General features: G+C 43.1%; 1 long non-coding RNA gene across 1 annotated transcript; it reads left to right on the top strand.

Moving 5' to 3' along the window:
• Positions 1-1,626: 1,626 nt before the first annotated feature.
• Positions 1,627-18,757, top strand: LOC125938001 (uncharacterized). The gene is made up of 4 exons (XR_007462578.1): positions 1,627-6,073; positions 7,205-7,675; positions 11,474-14,242; positions 14,652-18,757. It is a non-coding gene; the product is annotated as an uncharacterized LOC125938001 (long non-coding RNA).
• Positions 18,758-18,814: the final 57 nt, after the last annotated feature.

Below are 18,814 nucleotides of genomic sequence, written 5' to 3'. Positions count from 1 at the left end.
GTTTGGTTTGGTTTTTGGTGGACTTATATAGGGTCCTTAGAAAAAGAAGAAAATGTATGTTGTTAGTCATTGAAGGAAATACGAGGCTCATCATACATAATAAGTGCTGTTTCCAAAGGGTGCCAGTGAGGGCGTTAATAAGGCAAGGCACAGAACTGGGCATAATTTGGGGCGCGTGGGTGGCTCAGTCGGTTGAGCATCCAACTTTGGCTCAGGTCATGATCTCATGGTTCGTTGGTTCGAGCCCTGCATCGGGCTTTGTGCTGACAGCTTGGAGCCTGGAGCCTCCTTCAGATTCTATGTCTCCCTCTTTCTCTGCCCCTCCCCCACTAGTGCTCTCCCTCCCTCCCGCCCTCTCTCTCTCTCTCTCAAAAATAATAAATAAACATTAAAAATTTAAAAAAAAAGAACTGGGATAATGCATAATGGGGGAAGGGAGTAAGAAAATACCAATAACAGCTAAGAATCCCTGTTCCCAATCCAGGAGCCAAGTTGTAAGTATTGCAAATTCCATCTACTCCATCCAGCTCTAATAACATAGGCACAGATTTAGATGCTATTGTTTAATTTTAGGATACACTCGAGCTATAAAATCTGCTTAAAACCATAAGCCCTCCTGTTTAAAATTGAGAGGAGAGCGAACACAAACTTTTAGAGCCAACATAAACTTTTTAGGCCATTTGTAAGCCATTTTTTGAATTAACAAGTTCTCATCAAAATGAAAAACAGGACCGCTCGAGAGCAGGTCTTGAGGATTCCTCACACAGACTCGAGAAAGTTACAAGCAACCAACTGACTTTCTCCAGAGAACTTTCTCCGGAGAACTTTCCATTAGTCATTTGCATGACTTCAATGAGATATTAGTCAAAGAGATTTTGCTGCCACCCAGAATGAATCACTCTCGGTTCAGTGAAGTCTTGGAGGGGTACTGACGAGCAATCCACTTTTCCGTTTCCAGGGAAGGATTTATTTATGTGTGAGTTCAAGAAGGACAGAAAATGACTAACACCTCACACCAAACTGAGACTTGAATCAGAGAATTAGCAGGGACACAAAGTCTTGTGTTGATGGAGAGTATGAGGGCAGTTAGTCTCCATAATGTGAGCACTGTGATTTCTCTGACCTAGGATTTCTCTGACCTAAGATTTTCTTGGTTCTGTTTCACCACTGACTGTGTGGTCTTACCATTGTCTGCGAAAAACTTGCGCCCTACTAACACCCCCTGTCCTGTAACCTCTCTTCTAATCTAACCAGCAGCCCTAACAGACCAAGAAGGTTTAAATCAGACTTCACGTGTTTGCTTTCTTTACCTGACTGAGCTGTCGGAGAAGTTTGCAGTAGGCTATCTTGGAAATTCAAAAGATACAATCATCCATAAATTACAGGGTCAAAATCCTAGCCAGAAGCTAAAATGTGCACAGCTATGTTTTGGATCTCAAACTCTGGACCTAGAAAGAGCATCACTATTTACAAAGTTTGCCCTATGGCACAGCTGAGAGGACAGGTTTTTAAAATTTGTCAAATGATTTACATTTATTTATTTATTTATTTATATCAAAATAAGTGTACTTTTTTAAAAAAATTTTTTTAATGTTTATTTTTGAGAGAGAAAGAGACAGAGCGTGGGCAGGGGAGGGGCAGAGAGAGAGGGAGACACAGAATCCCAAGCAGGCGCTCTGAGCTGTCAGCATAGAGCCCGACACGGGGCTCGAACCCACGAACCATGAGATCATGACCCGAGCCAAAGTCGGATGCCTAACCAACTGAGCCACCCAGGTGCCCCTAGATAAGTGTACTCTTAATATCTTTCATCTATCTCATCCATTCCCACACCTACCTCCCCTCTGGCAACCACCTGTTTGTTCTCTGTATTTAAGAGCCTGTTTTGCTTTTCTGTCATTTTTTTTTCCTTCGTTTTGTCAAATTTGTCCTTGAATTCCACATAGGAGTGAAATCATATGGTCTTTGTCTTGTTTTGCCTGACTTCTTTCACTTAGCAATATACCTTCTAGGTCCACCTATATTGTTGCAAATGCCAAGATTGCATAGTTGGGTAATTTTCCATTGTGTGTGTGTGTGTGCACATGTATACACACATTTTCCTTATCCATTCATGAGTGCCTTAAATAATTTACTTTAATAGAATAAATTCACATTTACTGAATATTAAATAAGTGCTAAACCTAAAATCTAGAATAGGATTCATTCATCCCACAAATACTGATTGCTATGATGTATTGGGCTTTGCCTAGTCACTGGGGAAAGAGAGATGAATAAAAAGATGGTCCTTGCCCTCAACAAGCTTATGAGCGGAAGGAACATGTATAAACAAAATGAACAAAAGAATCTGATACAATAAAGTGTGAGAAGGATGCATAAAGGAGAGAGCTTTTAACCCTAGGGTGTCAGGAGTTGTAAAGAGAAGGTGTTGCGGAAACTGACATCTGGGCTGATTAAAGGACAAGTAGGAGGTCACCAGGCAGCCCTTAGGACAAGGGCAGGTGGAGAGATCGGTGGCACCGCGATTTCTTTGGGCAAAGAAAACAGTAGTCCATACGGAGGCATGAAATAGTATTTTGTCCTACAAAACTCAGTCAGTATTACTGGCGGGTTGGACGTGAGGCAAGCAGGTGTCAGGTACGATGGGAGGAGACCCTGCCGGAGGTCACCAGCTGGCCGGGGCCACCTGTATCACACCCACATTCATGCCCAGCTTTGATCTCACCGGCAGTGGGATGCCAGGGAGAGGTCTTCGGATGAGCAATGGTCAGACTTGCAGATGGATGTCTCTGGATGAAAACAAAATGAGAGAAATTATGGGTGACGGCATGTGCTTTGCGCGATCTGGTTAGAAATCTTTCTCCCCAGTACTGTTTCAATCTTCCAAATCATATTTAAGAGCACTAGCCTTTCCTTTTTTTTTTTCATCCTTCAAACTCTGTGCCAACTGCTAATGATGCCAGCAGCCACGACATGGAGCGTGTGTGGGGGGCACCCACAAGCTGCCACCGCCACCCCTTTTCTCACCTGTTCCTTCAGCCGTCCCAAAGAAACATTCCGTCTAAGGAAAGACATTGTACTTTGCTCTGAAAGGGCAGCTTCAAGCCAAGGCTCTGAGCCCCCCTTTCCAACCATTTGCAGCTCTAAGAAGCCCCTCTAATATGCAAATGCTGGGGCATCGCTGAGTAAGCAGCAAATGGCTCATAGAGGACCCTTTGATTCTTCCAGACCTCAGAGGTCTTGCAATGTCTTCATTTTTTTTTTTTAAGTTTATTTGTTTTTGAGAGAGCAAGAGAGAGACAGAACATAAGCAGGGGTTGGGGCAGAAAAAGAGGGAGACACAGAATCCGAAGCAGGCTCCGGGCTCTGAGCTCTGAGCTCTCAGCACAGAGCCCGATGCGGGGCTTGAACCCACAGACTGTGAGATCATGACCTAAGCCGAAGTGGGACCCTTTACTGACTGAGCCACCCAGGCGCCCCATGATACCTTCTTTCTTGTGTAAAGCCTTTGGGAAACCTCTCTCAGTACCCCACTGGTCTACAAATGGCTGAGAAAGGTCCCTGCAGGTGGGGTCTAGGGAGAGAGTTTCTATCCTTCAAGAAACTGGCAACAGATGGTTTGGCCTTTGGCTAAATCTTCAGCTGAGTTTCCCAAAAGTATGAGCAGGTGTGAGCTGACACATGACCATCTTCTATCTGAGAAGCCAACAGCCTAGAACAACCCTGTAAATCACAAGCAGTATTAATGATCATCTGCAAAACCGGAGTGAATTTCCCTGCAGTACTTTCAAAACAGAAAATTAATAGCTACTCATAAATACTTTGCTTTTTTTACACATTTAATAATTTTGGTTAGGCACACTGTGATTACTTTGATCTTTTTGAGTCTGTAGATACCACGTGTCTTTCTTTTTTCTTTCCTTTTTTTTCTTTTTTTTTTCTTTTTTCTTTTCTTCCCATTGGTTTTCTGCTGAGCTTTTACCAAATGGTGGATTGCCCATAAGAATGAAAACTACTTTCTTGTTTGAAAAAGTAGCATCAATTAGGCAGGATAAACAGATCCGCTGCCTAGGGTGGCCAGACTTAACAAATAGACATACAGACAGCCCAGTTAAATTTGAATTTCACAGAAACTACAAATAATATTTCAGTATAAGTACATTCCGTGCAATTTGGGGACACACGTGCTAAAAAATGGCTCGTTTTATTTACCTGAATTTCAATTTTAACTAGGGATTCTATTTGGCAACCCATTCAGAAAGATTTGACTGTTAGTTGATGGTATTTTGGCTAGGATATCTAGCCTGAAAAAAAAAAATCTTCCACCCAGCTTTATGGAAAGAAATACGGAGAAGTATCATGTTGTTCAATTAAAAATAATTCGATGTCAGTAGGATATTATGTAGCCATTGCAAAGGACATTTTGTGATAAGTATATACAAATGTGGGAAAGTGCACATTATAAGCTACATGAAAAAAAAGCAGGATGCACAATTACATTATAGTAGTAAAATAATACCTAGCCTTCAAAGAATGCTGATACGTAACAAGCATGTTCTAACTGTTCTTTGTATTAACTTGTTTAATACTCGCAGTTGAGTAAGTGCTGTGGTTATCCCCAGCACGAAGATAAAGACATTGAAATCCCAGAAAGGTTTACTTGCCTACTAAATATTATATTGTTACACATATACATATGTTGCCATATAAGCATTCGCAGATACGTAAATGTATGTTACCAAAAAGCCACATGAAGGAAAAAAGACTACAAGAAAATGTAACAAGCTATAATGTTCATTATTGGGGGTACAAATATAGTGATTTCTAAAATCTTATTCCTGCATTTTCTGTATTTTCTACAAGAACATGCGTTGCTTTTCAGATAAAATAATAATTTAAGTGGAAGACTGCACAAATTAGAAAATTCTATTCCCATTTTTGATGCCCTTGTTACCTGCCCCTACTGTATATTATGAAACTGGCTTTGAGGGGTTACGTACATCACTGTAAGTTTTAACCCACCCAGGAGTTCATCGGGAAGATACAGGCCTCTGTCTTTGAAATTGAGGGCACCTTTGGAATCAGTCGATTTATCCAATCCCATGATTCCAAGTGGCCACTGCACAGTCTGCAGAAAATGAAACAAGAAATTTATCAACAGATAGATAGATGCGGTTCCTGTGGCTTTTTGTACACATTCCACTAGATGGAACAATACTGGCTTTGCAGCCGGCAAGGAAAAGTACAGGCAATTTATACATGCCTCCAAGTCATTTCCTCAACTTGCCCTGAAGAATCAGTTCCTGCAGAGAATTCTAGGTTCCTCCTACATGAAATAGGTCAAACAGAGAAAGACAAACGCCATATAATCTCTCTGGTATGTAGAATCTCAAAAACAAAAACCAGCTCATAGATACCGAGAACAGATTGGTGATGGCAAAGAGGCAGAGGTTGAGAAATGAAATGTTTTCTTTCTTCTTCTTCTTCTTCTTCTTCTTCTTCTTCTTCTTCTCCTTCTTTCTTCTTCTTAGTTTAAATAAATTGAATATAAATTTAAAAAAAAAAAGACAAGGTGAGGTACTTATGTGGGGTTGGTGCTCTTAGGGAGAGGCTTTGTCTGCCATATGTCAGAGAGGACTTGGGAAGAGCACGAGGCAGGCTCCAAGCTAACCATGAGCTGAGATTGTTCCAAGGGCTCCTATGCCATTACTAATAAGAAATTTGTTTTTTCAGGAGACTGTCACCAGTAAAACATAAGCTTCTGGCTTTTACTTTAAAGGAAAGATGCCAGCTTCTCAGCTCATCCTTTAATTGCCTTCTACGTAATAGGAGAGGTTGTTAGTATAGAGAACAAGCCAGAACAGGGATAGGGAAGCCAACTGCTCTCGATTCCGACCATGGAAAGTTCACTGGGAGGCGTGGTTTGAATCCAACCAGAGGATGCAGGAGACTGGACAAGATTTCCCTTTCGCTTCAGGCCCACAGCAAAGTACATTGCCCTCTTTCCTTTGCGAAGCAACCACCGAGCACTTCTCAGAGAAATGCCACAAAGATGCCTCAGCCTCGAACAAGAGTGAGTCATGGTTTGTACAACTCGGTGGCACTGCGAACCCGCCTCTGCTCTTCCTCACAGTTTTTGTTTTCTTGGTATGATAATTAGTTGTTGGCATTAAGAATGTGTCTTCTGAGGAACAAAAAAAAAATCGGGCACCTGTTATTTCTGGAGTGAGTTTTCTATGCATCCTATTGAGGTAAACTCTCCACTCAGAGTCCCTGCGACGTGTGGTCGCCTAACCCAGAGCTCCAGGGTTCTCATGCTATGTTTATACCAGTCTCAAATAAGGAACCCAATTTCCAGCTACTAGCTTCTACCTTCTGCTGAGATAAACAGAGAGCAAACTGTTCAGGGAAAGCCAGAGTTCCTCAGTTACCAAAAACTTGAAAGTTATCATCTAGTGATTCTTAACCTCAACGACACAGTAGAATCACCTCGGTAGCTTTTTGAGAAATACCTGTGCTGGGACCCTACCCCAGAGCAGGTAGACAGAATGAATCTCTAGGTGTGGAGCCATCCGGGGCACTGGCATTCTTTTAAAGCTCTCTGAGTGCTTCTACTAGAGGCCCAGGGTTGAGAACCACTGATCTCATCCATCCAGGCCCTTCTTAATGAAAGAGACCCAGAAAGGCAGATGGACTGTCCCAAGGTCCCATAACTTGTTAGGCAGCGTGCCCTTCTCTGTCCTCTTCTAGCCTATGAGCTCTTTGAGCACCTGAACCGTAATGATGACGTTTAAATCCACAGTGCCTACCACAATAAACGTGTGATGAGGGCAGAAAGCTGGGAAGGAAAAGCTGGGCCAGAACCTGTTCGTTCTTCTGTCCCATGGCCTCTTATACGACAAATTATTAAGATAAACTACGATGAACTTTTTTAGCCCCCAAACTAAGCCACTAAATATCAGATTCCCCAAAACTTATGACTCATTCATTTCTGGAAAACTGCTCTGAGTCAGCTTGCCCCCCAAATCCCAAACCAAATGACTTTACCCTAATTGGTCCAACTTTTTTTTAAGCCTAGTGCTTGATGTCATTCCATACCCTATTTCTCATTAAATTCTCATTCTGTTGAGTTTCTTTCATTTCCTTAGTTAAACTCGACACTTTCCAATTAACGGGTCCTTCGCCACGGCCTGTTTTCCTTCAGCCTCGAGATACCAGAGTAAAGAGGGGAATACCGAGAAGTCTGTCCTGGGATGCAGGACACATAGGCCTTGAGCCTGAGAGTTGCTGAGGCCTCGGCACAGAGTGCCAGAGTATTCTGTAGCTGCACGTCTTTCACCAGACAGCCAGCTGGCATTCAGGCGAATACAAGTGTGGCGTGACATAAGGACTCAGGATTGGGACACCGGTGTCCGGGGCCCTGGAACTGTGCAGCGGCATGGTGGTCCCCATGCCCTCAGCCTCGGAACCACAGTGCACACAGACCAGCCTTCCAAATGCCTGAATCTCTACACTGTGTTCCTTTGCCGGAGGGAGTTCTCTGAATATCTCCCCGTGACAGACCGAAGCACCTGAGAATGAATATCTCCCCCCACCTCTGTGGTGGTCTTCAACCCAAAACCATCAGGAACTGGGGTCTCCAGCTCCCTTCTCCCTCAGGTGCAGGAACTCCAAGGTAAGTGTTGAGTTTCTCCTGGGGTGACAGTCCAGTTACCCAGCTGATACCTGCTCGCTACCTCGCCTTTCATTAGCTGCCTCTCCTCTTTCGCCCTTGTCCACTCTCTTCCTGGTGTTTCCTCAACTCCTCCCCCAAAGAATGAAATCCTATGTCAAGGCCTGATTCTGGTCTTCTTCGAAGACACAGTGGCCTGGTCGGCCTAAAGCCATTTGATTCTAGGGAAGCTGTTTAACTTCTCTGAGAGTCGCTGTTCTCAAATGTAAAGCACGGAAGGGATTTTAAAGCCTCCCTTGGTCAGAGGAGGCGAAGAGCTGCTTCCCATGGCTGCCAAAGCCCTCCCTGACCAGCCGCAGTTTCCTTCCGGCTCTTAACCCTTCAAGTCTAAGTGCTCCCCTCCCCCACAGGGAGTTCCTTTGGATTCTTGCAAGTGCCATGTTCCCACTTGCCTTTGGAACTCTCACTCAAGCTGTCCCTCTGCCTGGAACACTCTTCTTCCTTCTGTTTGTTTGGCTCACGCCTACACATCCTCTAGCTCTCTGCTGAAATGTCAATTCCTGTAGGGAAGCCTTTTCTGCCGCCCAATCTAGGACCGTGCTTTTGTTGTGTGCTACCAAATATAGTGTTCCCATCGTCACATTTGACATGCTTTCCAGTAATTTCTATTTATTTCTCCAAGCCCACCTCACTCCCCAACCGCCATCACCGCCGGTTATTTCGCTCCTTGAGAACAGAAATTCCATGTATCTTGCTCCCCACTGCAGCCCACATCCAGTGCCCTGTGTGCCCACAGTGGGTACGTAGTAAGCAATTGCTGAGTAAAATGCACACTTGTTTAGGAAACATGAGAGGATTGGGGCATAAAAGTTAAAACAAAGGTTTCCGATCAGTCGTGGCTCTGTCTCAAACGGTCGGCACCCAAGATGTGGCTTTTCTCCTCACCTCTTGCACTGAAAGCCTTGGGGAAAAGGCAAGTGAAGGATGGAATTGCCCTTAACTTGCGAACAGCTTTGTCGCTTCATCCTAGTGTGGGCTCTCATTATTTTTAACATGAAAAATTTTAAAGTTGGAAAGCACTGTGTTAAAATAATCTAGCTCAGTACTTATGAAAACGTGGAGTTAAAATTTGGAAAAGAAAGTTTAGTAGCAAGCACTGAACACGAACAATGCTTGGAAGCAGAAGTCACCATGTTTATCAGCTGTTAAGGACAACGCAGCCTTCCTAGGTGTGGGCCTTTCTGACATTCCTTTACACTTGGTGGCCTGATGGGCTTTATCGCAAAAAATATCCCTGGATCTTCCAGGGATGGGCCCATGTGCAGGGAGCTACTCTCAGCCTCTTCCAACCACTGCCTACCTGAGAGTAAACTCCAAATCCCATAGCAGGTGTCTCAGACTCCCTGGGTCTACACTGCCTATCTTTCTCTCCAGGCTCATCTTCCCCTATATCCTGCCACACACCTTCCTTGTCTCTGTATCTGCAGGTGTGTTTTGTATCTTTGGGCTCTTGCCTTGCTCTTCACCCAAAGGCAGACTCCTCCCTCTCTTGCCCACCCTTCGGTCCGTTTTTCTGGCTGATTCCTCTCATCCTCACATGCCACGCGGGCCCCAGGGCAGCCTTCTCTGAACTCGTAGATCGGAGATTCCATTTTTGGCTTCCACGACCCCCTGAGTTTTCATCCAGCACATTTATGTATTGAAAATGTTGGTTTGCTGTGCCCCACCTACGTCACCCCCAACCCCTTTATGGGCTTTTTGAAGATAGGAACTATGTCTTGCTCATCTTTTTCTCCTCAATGCCAAGCATAGCACCTGTTATTGAGTAGGCATTCAATAAATGTTTGCTCAAATATACCAAACAACACAATTATTTTTTGTGTCATTAGCCCTTGTCTGACTTACAGTAGTAGGCACACTTTCATACACTTCTGATGATTGATTTACTACTGAATTATAATTTAAAAGTTCTTATCACGTGCAGTTTAAGCATTAGCCAATACATTTCCGCAGATTGGAGAAAGGAAACATTCTAGCTTAAAAAAAAACAAACATGTTGGTAGGGCACCTGGGTGGCTCAGTTAGTTGAGTGTCTGACTTGATTTCGGCTCAAGTCACAATCTCATGATCCAGTCTGTGAGATCAAGCCCAGAGCCAGGCTCTGAGCTGACAGCACAGAGCCTGCTTTGGGTTCTCTCTCTCCCCCTCTCTTTGCCCTTCCCCCACTTGCTCTCTCTCTGTCTGAAAAATAAATAAATACACATTAAAGAAAAAACATTTGTTTTCAAGTTTATTTTTGACAGAGAGAGAGAGTGAGCGTGAGCTAGGGAGGGGCGGAGAGAGGGAGACCCAGAATCCAAAGCAGGCTCTAGCCTCCGAGCTCTCAGCCCAGAGCCTGACGCGGGGCTTGAACTCACGGTCGGTGAGATGTGACCTGGGCCCAAGTCGGACGCTAACCCACTGAGCCACCCAGGCACCCCTGGGGGGGAAAAAATTGTTTAAGTTTGTATACTGTGCACAAGTCTCTCGTGTTGAGTGCCCTGACCACAGACAACAGTCCTGAGGTGCAGCACCTGGGAGAAGGGAAAACATTTCAGGCACTGAACTCCAACGAGCAAAATGGCTATTGCTCAGATCTCCCTTGAATGCGAATACGACTGTACCGTTCGTAATTCCTAAGCAGTCAATAAAACTGAATAGAAGTAATCCTTTGTTGAGATGAATGAAATCTGCGGTTAGGCTTTGGAATTCATTTCTGAGGGAGGGGTTGTCAAAGAAGCTGTGCTCCTGTTCCACCCCAGTGCCGGCCCAGAGAGGGACCGAGGCCAGCGTGTCCACACCCGAGCCAGGAAAGGGCGGAGCCACCAGCCATAGAGCCTGAAGCAGGAAGCAGAGCCCCTGGGGACAGAAGGCTGCCACACCACTGCCCTGCTCCCAGGCTTCCAGCACAGGGTGAGGTCTCCCGAAGTTGGGTTTCTGGGGCTTTGCCTTGTTCAGACCTTTGGCACACTTCCCACCTCCCAAGCAAACCCTGATAGCTGCTGTTGACGGAGCTTTTGTCAAATGATGGCCTGCACATTTGCATAAAACCTGCCCTCCCCCCACAGGGGAGTTAGAAAATAATTTTTAAATAATTTTATTATTAAACAACAATAATTTTTGGACTAACAGGTAGTTTTTAAAATAATTTCCCCAAAGCTGCGAAGTTAACATCTGGGGGTTCCATCTGCGCTCATAATGATCAATACATTAAAGCTGTGATAAAACTTATAGCCTTGATGTTATTTACATGTATCAGCTCATTTTATTCCCACCAAAGCCTTTTTTGGAAAAAGGTATCCTTTTCTTACTGATGAGGAAATTGAGGCAGAGATTAAGTGAGGTGTGGACAAATGCCGCCCCCCCCCCCAGCCCCCGGAAATGTGTAGTATAGTGGGGGTGGGGAAGAAGTCCATCTCCTGTCTTCTGAATCAGAACTCTGTCTACCCATTTACCTTCACACACACACACACACACACACACACAGAGAAATGCTTTACTTCTGGTAAAAATAAGAAGAAGACAGGTGGAAAAGGGATTTGGGAGAAGCCAGATGTGTAATTTACATAACACACGTTCTTCTAAACATGCCAGGCACCATGACAAATAAATTGTAAGATCACTCACCAATAATTGAACTACAAGCTGGGAGGGCTAGTAGACCCCCAAACTGGCTCACGGTACAGATGATTGAGTTCTACCCCACTTTGCTCTAACGTATAAACTACAATTATGAAAAGACAAATGTGTTTGTGGTTTTAGCTCCACAAAGTGAAAGCACTCAAACGGAATTCCCTGAGAGCACCAGGAATGTGGCTTCCAATGAAGATGGTCGTCTCTTGCCGTGGAATACGACATGAAGCTTCTTGACATCTGAAGATTTCCAATGTCCACTTTGAGAGCCCACCCATCAGAGCACTGTGGCAGCAGGAGTGTGGCCGAGATTAGAGGTTGAAGACAGCTTTCTCGAAATGAGCTACTGGCCTCATGAGACCTGCTGAGGGGGTGAAGTGCGCAGGGATGAATAAACCCTGCCATCAAAAATGTCACCTTCATCCACGAGACAACAAGGTTGGTTCCTACCACTTGCCCTTGTGTGATAGCTGTTTCTCCTGGATTAACATCACATTGATTAATGATGCCAGTTAAAAGCCAGAGCATGCTGAGTGCTGACCTCCGTGAAAGATTGCAACATTATGTAAATCTAATAAGGGGCATAGGAAAGGGGGCATGACACTGGAAAGAGTTTCCTTGCTCCTCTGCTTGTTACGGATTTGCATTAGAATGAGGTCAGGTCATCACAATTTCTGTTTTAATTTGTCAATAGGCAATCATGAATTGTAGTCACTTTCTGCCATCCCCAACTTCCTAGGCACCGAGTGGCACAGCCTTTTCCAGTATCGGAGAAACTTCCAATCCTGCTGAAATGACTTGGTACTCTATTTCCAGACAGGAACATAATGTATGTATATGGGAAAATTAAGTCAATATTTAGCTTAAGCATCTTTTGGCAATACATAGCTTTAAACATAGAGTGCATGTAAGTGTACCTTGACCAAAGGCTCGCCATGTGTCATTTGCTGATATAAGCATATCAGAATCATTGAAATTCAGAAAAATCCAGTTTTCTGCTCACACAATAGCCCTTATGTACCGTAAACTAGCTCAGGGACTTTGTCCTTGATGATTTACTATTGGAACACTTCCAATTATCCCCATGGCTCACTCCATGATGGGCTCCCTCAGGCCTTCACTCTAAGTCACCTTCCCAGAGAGGTCTTCCCTGACCGTTCTTTTTAAATTTAAGCCTCAAGGGACTGACCCTGTCCCTTTCCGTGTCCCTTTCTCATTTTCTTTTTTTCCCCTTACCTGCTTTATTTTATACCTATTTATTTTATTTCTCTTCTATCGGCCCCTACTAAAGTATAAGCACTATGATACCAGGAATTTCTCTCTATATTTTTCCCCACTGCCAAAAATCCTTGCTTGTAGATGAATTCCTAGTACATAGTAGTCATTCAGTAAATATGTGTTGAATGGTTGGATGGACGGATGATCACTGGATCTTTCAGCTGGCTGGAGTCTGGCAAAGAGAGTACAGGTCCAAAAGTAAATAAAGGACAAGCTGATTTCTCAGCTTTTCTCTCTCTGCATGTTGGCAGTTGTTAAACCATCTGCTGTACGAGCAAGCTCTACCATTTCACTCCTGAAACCCTGTGTTAATTACATCGCTATGTGGTATTTCTTCACTTATACTGGACAGCCATGTGGTAATGATCTTTCGAGACAATCCTAAAAGAATAGTATTTCACGATTTAGTTAACATAAGAGATTAAGGTGGTTACTGAAGACGTGTCTGTAGGCAATTCTCAAGTCTTTATGTGTGGTTGAACATAGTATCTGCCTCATGGGACAAACTCTTTATAAAAGTTAAGAGTCCAGTTGTCAGAGGCACTGTTCATACACTTACCAACTATTCAAATCTACCTCTTCTAAACACATTAGATGCTAGTTTTTATACTGTCCTTTTCTGTGTATAATCAGGGACACGGTGGTCATTAACGTCCTCAGTCAAAGGGATATTCCTGATTGGTTCTGTTGGATCCTACTTTGACTCCAGGGTCCTGCATGACACCCCTCCATTCCGTAAATTGTCTATGCCCTCTCACCTCTGTTAGAGGTGAGGTAGAAAATGGACGTATGGAAGTTTAGCACCTAAAGATGACGGGTAATCCACAAGCAATAAGTAAGAGAGGAAAGAGTAGGCCATTATCCAAAGGCTCTTTGAGGTCCGCCTTAGACAATAACCAGTGCCCAATCTGCCTCTGTTCAGCTCCCTGGTCCTGGAGCTGGCAGGTCCTTCTTTTGGTACATACCCCATTCCTTCTCTTCCCCGCTATCGGTCAGCCCTCCCCTCTCCCTTTTCCTGATACAGTTTTATTTAAAGATGGAGGTAAAACTCGGCTCCATGTACCCTAAAAGGTCCCCACTTAGAATGGGCTTTTCTATGAGCCTTTGTGTTTGCTTCACTGAGGCTGGAAGAGGGGAAAATGGTCACAGGGAACAGAACATCTGGCAAGCACATAAATTAGTATTTCAGGATTTAACCTTTTAGCTTGCTGAATGCAATCCTCCACATCTGAGGATTACTCTGAGACCCACTTCTTGCTTGAGACCTGTTGACTCTACTCCATTTGGCATAAGTTATCCCCTCCTCAGAAGTACCGTGTCTGCATCACTCATTTGTCTCTCCTGAACACACTTCAGTCTTGCTCTAGTTTTTTTTCTGTTGTGTTTTAATATCTTCTAAATTCACCTTTTGTTTTGTCTTTCTACCTATGTGATCAACTCCTTTAGAGCAAGGAAGATTCCCAAAAGTATTTTGCAAGCCTGTGCCTCCCACATAATAAGCATTCAGCAAAAATCTGCAGATGCAGTGGTCAAGTCCCAATCTGGAAGCACCTGCAAGGTACAACTGACTACGAGAGGCAGGATGCTCGTCGACATGAAGTGGTATTCTGCAGCTTTCGGGTAGGGAAACCCTCCTGCCCTAAGTATTATCACTAGAGGTTCTGACACAGAATTCAAGGCATGGGGTGCACAGCCTAAACAAGCAAAATGACAAAACTCCACAGGGAAGTTTATATCATCATCATCATCATCAAGATTTGACTATTAACCATGTTCCAGATCCTGTTCTGGGTCTGTCACACACATGAACTCACTTAATCCTTTCAGTAGATAGTCCCCATGATCCACATTCATGGATAAAACATTTGTGTGTGACCTAAGAGAATGGGCTCGATATGAAAGAGCAAAATAGAAATTGAAAAAGATTAAGTTTCCGAGTTAGTATTATTTTCCCATTAAAGTCTCAATGCTCACCCCAGGAAAACAGCATATTGCATAATATTAAAGGCATTTGCATTTTTTTTTCTAGTGCTCTAAAGCTCTCCATTACCAAGGGAAAGGATTTCCACTCAATTAGATCACAAAATAGAGGATTATGCGGTTTGAGTCCCAACATGGGGAAGACTTGAAGAGATTGTGTGTCAGAAAAACTAACTGAAGACAAGAGCTACAATGTGTGTTAGCACGGAGGCAGTGTCCGCCCCAAGAACAGTCAGGTATATGTCTTCCTTTGTGCCTTCAGAGGGCTGTGTTGAGGGCTAGCACTCATTTCCAGGAGAAATGAATCACGCACCCTCAGATTGGATGTGGCTAGCTGGGTCTAGAGGGTGTCAGTCTTTGAGCTGCGCACCGTCTAACGTCAACACTTCGTTTACTCACAATATAAATTAAATCCCTGAGCTGGAACAAGCCAGGGGAGAGACAGCAGGCTAGACTTGTCATGGCAGGAAAGAGTAAAACACAGTGTATCCTCACAAAACATATTAAAGATGTAAATTTGGGTAGGAAAAATCCCGTTACGATTATTGCTTATTAAATGTTGTTACTTAATCTGAATTCTTCCAGGAAATTTGAGTTTACTGAATTCAGCTTGGTAGGACTCAGTGGAATAAAGAAAAGCTGAAAGAAAGAGTGTTAAATTCTCCACCTGGTTTGGTTGTTGATTTCTCTTTAACCTATAGGTGGTTCATTGTATTCTGCCCTTGACAGACTGTTAATAAAATTATGGTCAGTTTGGGTGTTTAGTTTTCCGAATGAGGTTTTGCTGATGGGATCATTTGATAAAGCCATGGACTCACTAGGACAAAGGCACACGTCCCAGAACCCATAGGAGCCTTTTTGCTCTCACTGCCACTCACTGTACCCCAGTATATTCACACTGCTGGTCACCAGGAGGACCAGATGAAAAAGGGTGAAGACAGCAGCATGTGGTTGATGCTCAACAAATCATTGTAGAAGGGACGTTGTTTGAAGTTATAGCTTCAGATGTCACTTGGAAGCAGTTATCAATAAATGTCATCCCTATTTAGCTAACTTTGATTCTCCCGTATTGGAGAATATATATGAGGATGAAGCCTGAATGGTACTAAAACTAGTAATTTACATGTGTAACCAATATGGATTTTTCCACTTAGGTCAATAAATGTCACCATCTGCGGGGCATTCGATAACTAGCTCCCTATGTGTGCGCGTGCGCGCGCGCGCGCGCACACACACACACACACACACACACAGGGAAGGTTCCAGGTCTACAGGACGCACCACCCCAGGCTATGCTATGTGGCAAACCTATCTAGTCTGCAATGCCCAGGGGGCCCAGGTGAGAAAACTAACAGGTTTTCTGTTTGAAATTGGTTCCCCAGAGCCCAGCAACCTCTTTCTTCCTCCTTATTTGGGGTGGAGAACATGAAAGAAAAAGCTATTATATACCCGCTGAGTAAAGAACCTAGAAGGGGATTCAAAAAAACCAGATCCAGGGGCGCCTGGGTGGCTCGGTCGGTTGGGTGTCCAACTTCGGCTCAGGTCATGATCTCACAGTTCGTGGGTTCGAGCCCCACGTCGGTTTCTGTGCTGACAGCTCAGAGCCTGGAGCCTGTTTCAGATTCTGTGTCTCCTTCTCTCTCTGCCCCTCCCCTGTTCACGCTCGGTCTCTGTCTCAAGAATAAACATTAAAAAAGAAATTAAAAAAAAAAAACAAACTAGATCCAACCTACAGAAAATTTTTTTTGCCTTCTAGAGAGTTAAAAATTTGGAAAGTTTTGTCTAAATATGTGGTTTGCAGCTGCTCCAAAATAACGGAAGAGCTAGCATCACTGGAATGACGTTTCCATGTGGAGCTAGTCGGTGAGACCTGAGTAACAGCCACTCTTTTCAGACGGCCCTGTTCAGTGCCCGCCTAGCCTAAACATTGGGGTTGAGGGCAAGAGGGCTACAGTACAAAGAGAGCTCAAGGGGCGCCTGGGTGGCGCAGTTGGTTGAGCGTCCGACTTCGGCTCAGGTCATGATCTCACGGTTCGTAGGTTCGAGCCCTGCGTCGGGCTCTGTGCTGACAGCTCTGAGACTGGAGCCTGCTTCAGATTCTGTGTCTCCCCCTCTGGCCCTCCCCTGCTTGCATTGTCTCTCTCTTTCTCTCAAAAAATAAATAAAACATTAAAAAAAGAAAGAGACCTCAAAAATACCAACGAACTTATCAATAAGATTCCAGAATATTTGCATTCTTCACTTCCCTTTCGGCTGCCCTCAGCATGCCCTTTTGTAGCCATTGGTTTTAGTGAATGTTTTCATTAAACATCCTATGAACGTTTTCAGATAACAATAAATAATGATAGCTAACTTTTACTGATCTCCCACAGTGTGCCGTGCACTCTGTTAACCGACATATGTCCTATCTTTTCATTATTCTAAGAACACAGAGATATAGTTACAACTACTATCTCCTCTTTAAAGACAGTAAACAAGCTTGGAAAGTTTAAAAAATGTGTCCCAAGGCAGAAAGCTAGGAGATGGTAGGGATAGTTAAGCCCAGATAGCATCACTCTTAGCCATTAGACCACACTGCCTCTAACGGGAAACCCACTGTTTCATTATTATTGATTTAATAATGCACATTGATTTAAATATGCGCATTGAATCCTTGAGGTAAAGAGGTGAAACTCAGATCCCTAATTTAGATTTTCTCTCTTTCCTCATGCAAACAATGGTGATATACGCCTAGTAGACTAAAAATATATCACATAGCATGTAGACTTTTACAGAGGGGAAGTTTTTGTTTTTGGTTTTTGGTTTTTGGTTTTTTGGTTTTTTTTATTTTATTAGGTGTTTTTCTTTTTCCTTAAGACTTCATGTTTGGGCACTATCTAGAATACCTTGCAATAAAACATAAATTTGTATTACATTTAAAAGCCTTTCAATGGTCCGTTTCATTACAAAAATAGCACACACTGGATAAAAATAAGAGTATTCCACTTTAAGTACACTTTAAGCCCTTCCAGAAAAGCTAAAATATTGGTACTCTGTTCAGCCAAAGCTGAGAAGGAATTCTAAGCAGAATTCTAGTAAAACCCTATATTAAAAACTAAAGATAGAAATATAAAATGATAGGCTAGATAAGGAATAAGTATTTTTAAAATATAAATAAATAAACAGAAGAATTTTGGAACATACTGGCCTCCCCCCACTCTGTTCAACAGCTTCCGTTCAAATGTTCCAGTCTGTGCTTCTATGACAAGATAGTGTGGAAAGAAAAGCCAAATCAAATGAGAAACCCAGTCGCTACAATGTGTTTAATCATTTACAATGTCTGCCCTTTCACAATTCAAATGATTTTGGGTTGCACATAACTTTTCCAAGGAGCCAGGTTTTCTGCAGAATGTTCTTACATTTTTAACTAAAAATTCATTTTCCCCATTCCCTCTGGAAAAGTCTAAACTTTTCATTCAATTCCCTACAGATTTCTATACTTTAGGGACTGAAGGAAAATTTCATGAAAGTCTTATGATGCAAATTCGGTCAAATTCTTTATCACTGCCTGCTTTGGATGACTTTATCTCTTTTAATTAAGAAGGTCACTTATAGTCAAACAGAGAGACTGTTTGACTGATTTTGTAATCAGTAATGGAAAAAGCTGAAAAGAATAATCACCGAAAGGAGTTACTATAGCTCTTCACACAAATTCCATTGCATAGACCCTTATAAAAATAAGCATCGGTAGCCAATGGCTGAGTATAAAGAAAATAAGTCAGAGCCTAAAGCAGTATGACAGATACTTAGGCCTGAACTCAGTGCCTGAGGAATGTTGGGTTGTCGACATAGATTTGCTCTCCTATTGCTTGAAGGATACGTTTTACTATATTTTCTTTTTTTCTAAGTATATTTACTTATTTTGATAGAGAGAGAGAGAGAGAGAGAAAACGTGAGAGAGTGGGGGAGGGGCAGAGACAGAAGGAGAGAAAGAGATGTAGGGCTTGAACCCACAAACCGTGAGCTCATGACCTGAGTCGAAATCAACAGCCAGATGCTTAACCAACTGAGCCACCCAAGTGCCCCTTATTATAGTTTCTGTTTTATTTCCTATAAATTTCATATATACATATGATTGCCAAATTCAGAATGGTGATGTCATTAACTATGATTAACTCTGTGCAAGTCAGATATATATATTATATAATATTAATATTATATATTAATTATATA

This window comes from Panthera uncia (assembly GCF_023721935.1).
Source record: "Panthera uncia isolate 11264 chromosome B2 unlocalized genomic scaffold, Puncia_PCG_1.0 HiC_scaffold_24, whole genome shotgun sequence".
In the NCBI taxonomy this organism is placed as follows: Eukaryota; Metazoa; Chordata; class Mammalia; order Carnivora; family Felidae; genus Panthera; species Panthera uncia.
Note: the sequence above shows the minus strand (reverse complement) of the source record. Positions and strands in the feature narration are given on the sequence as shown.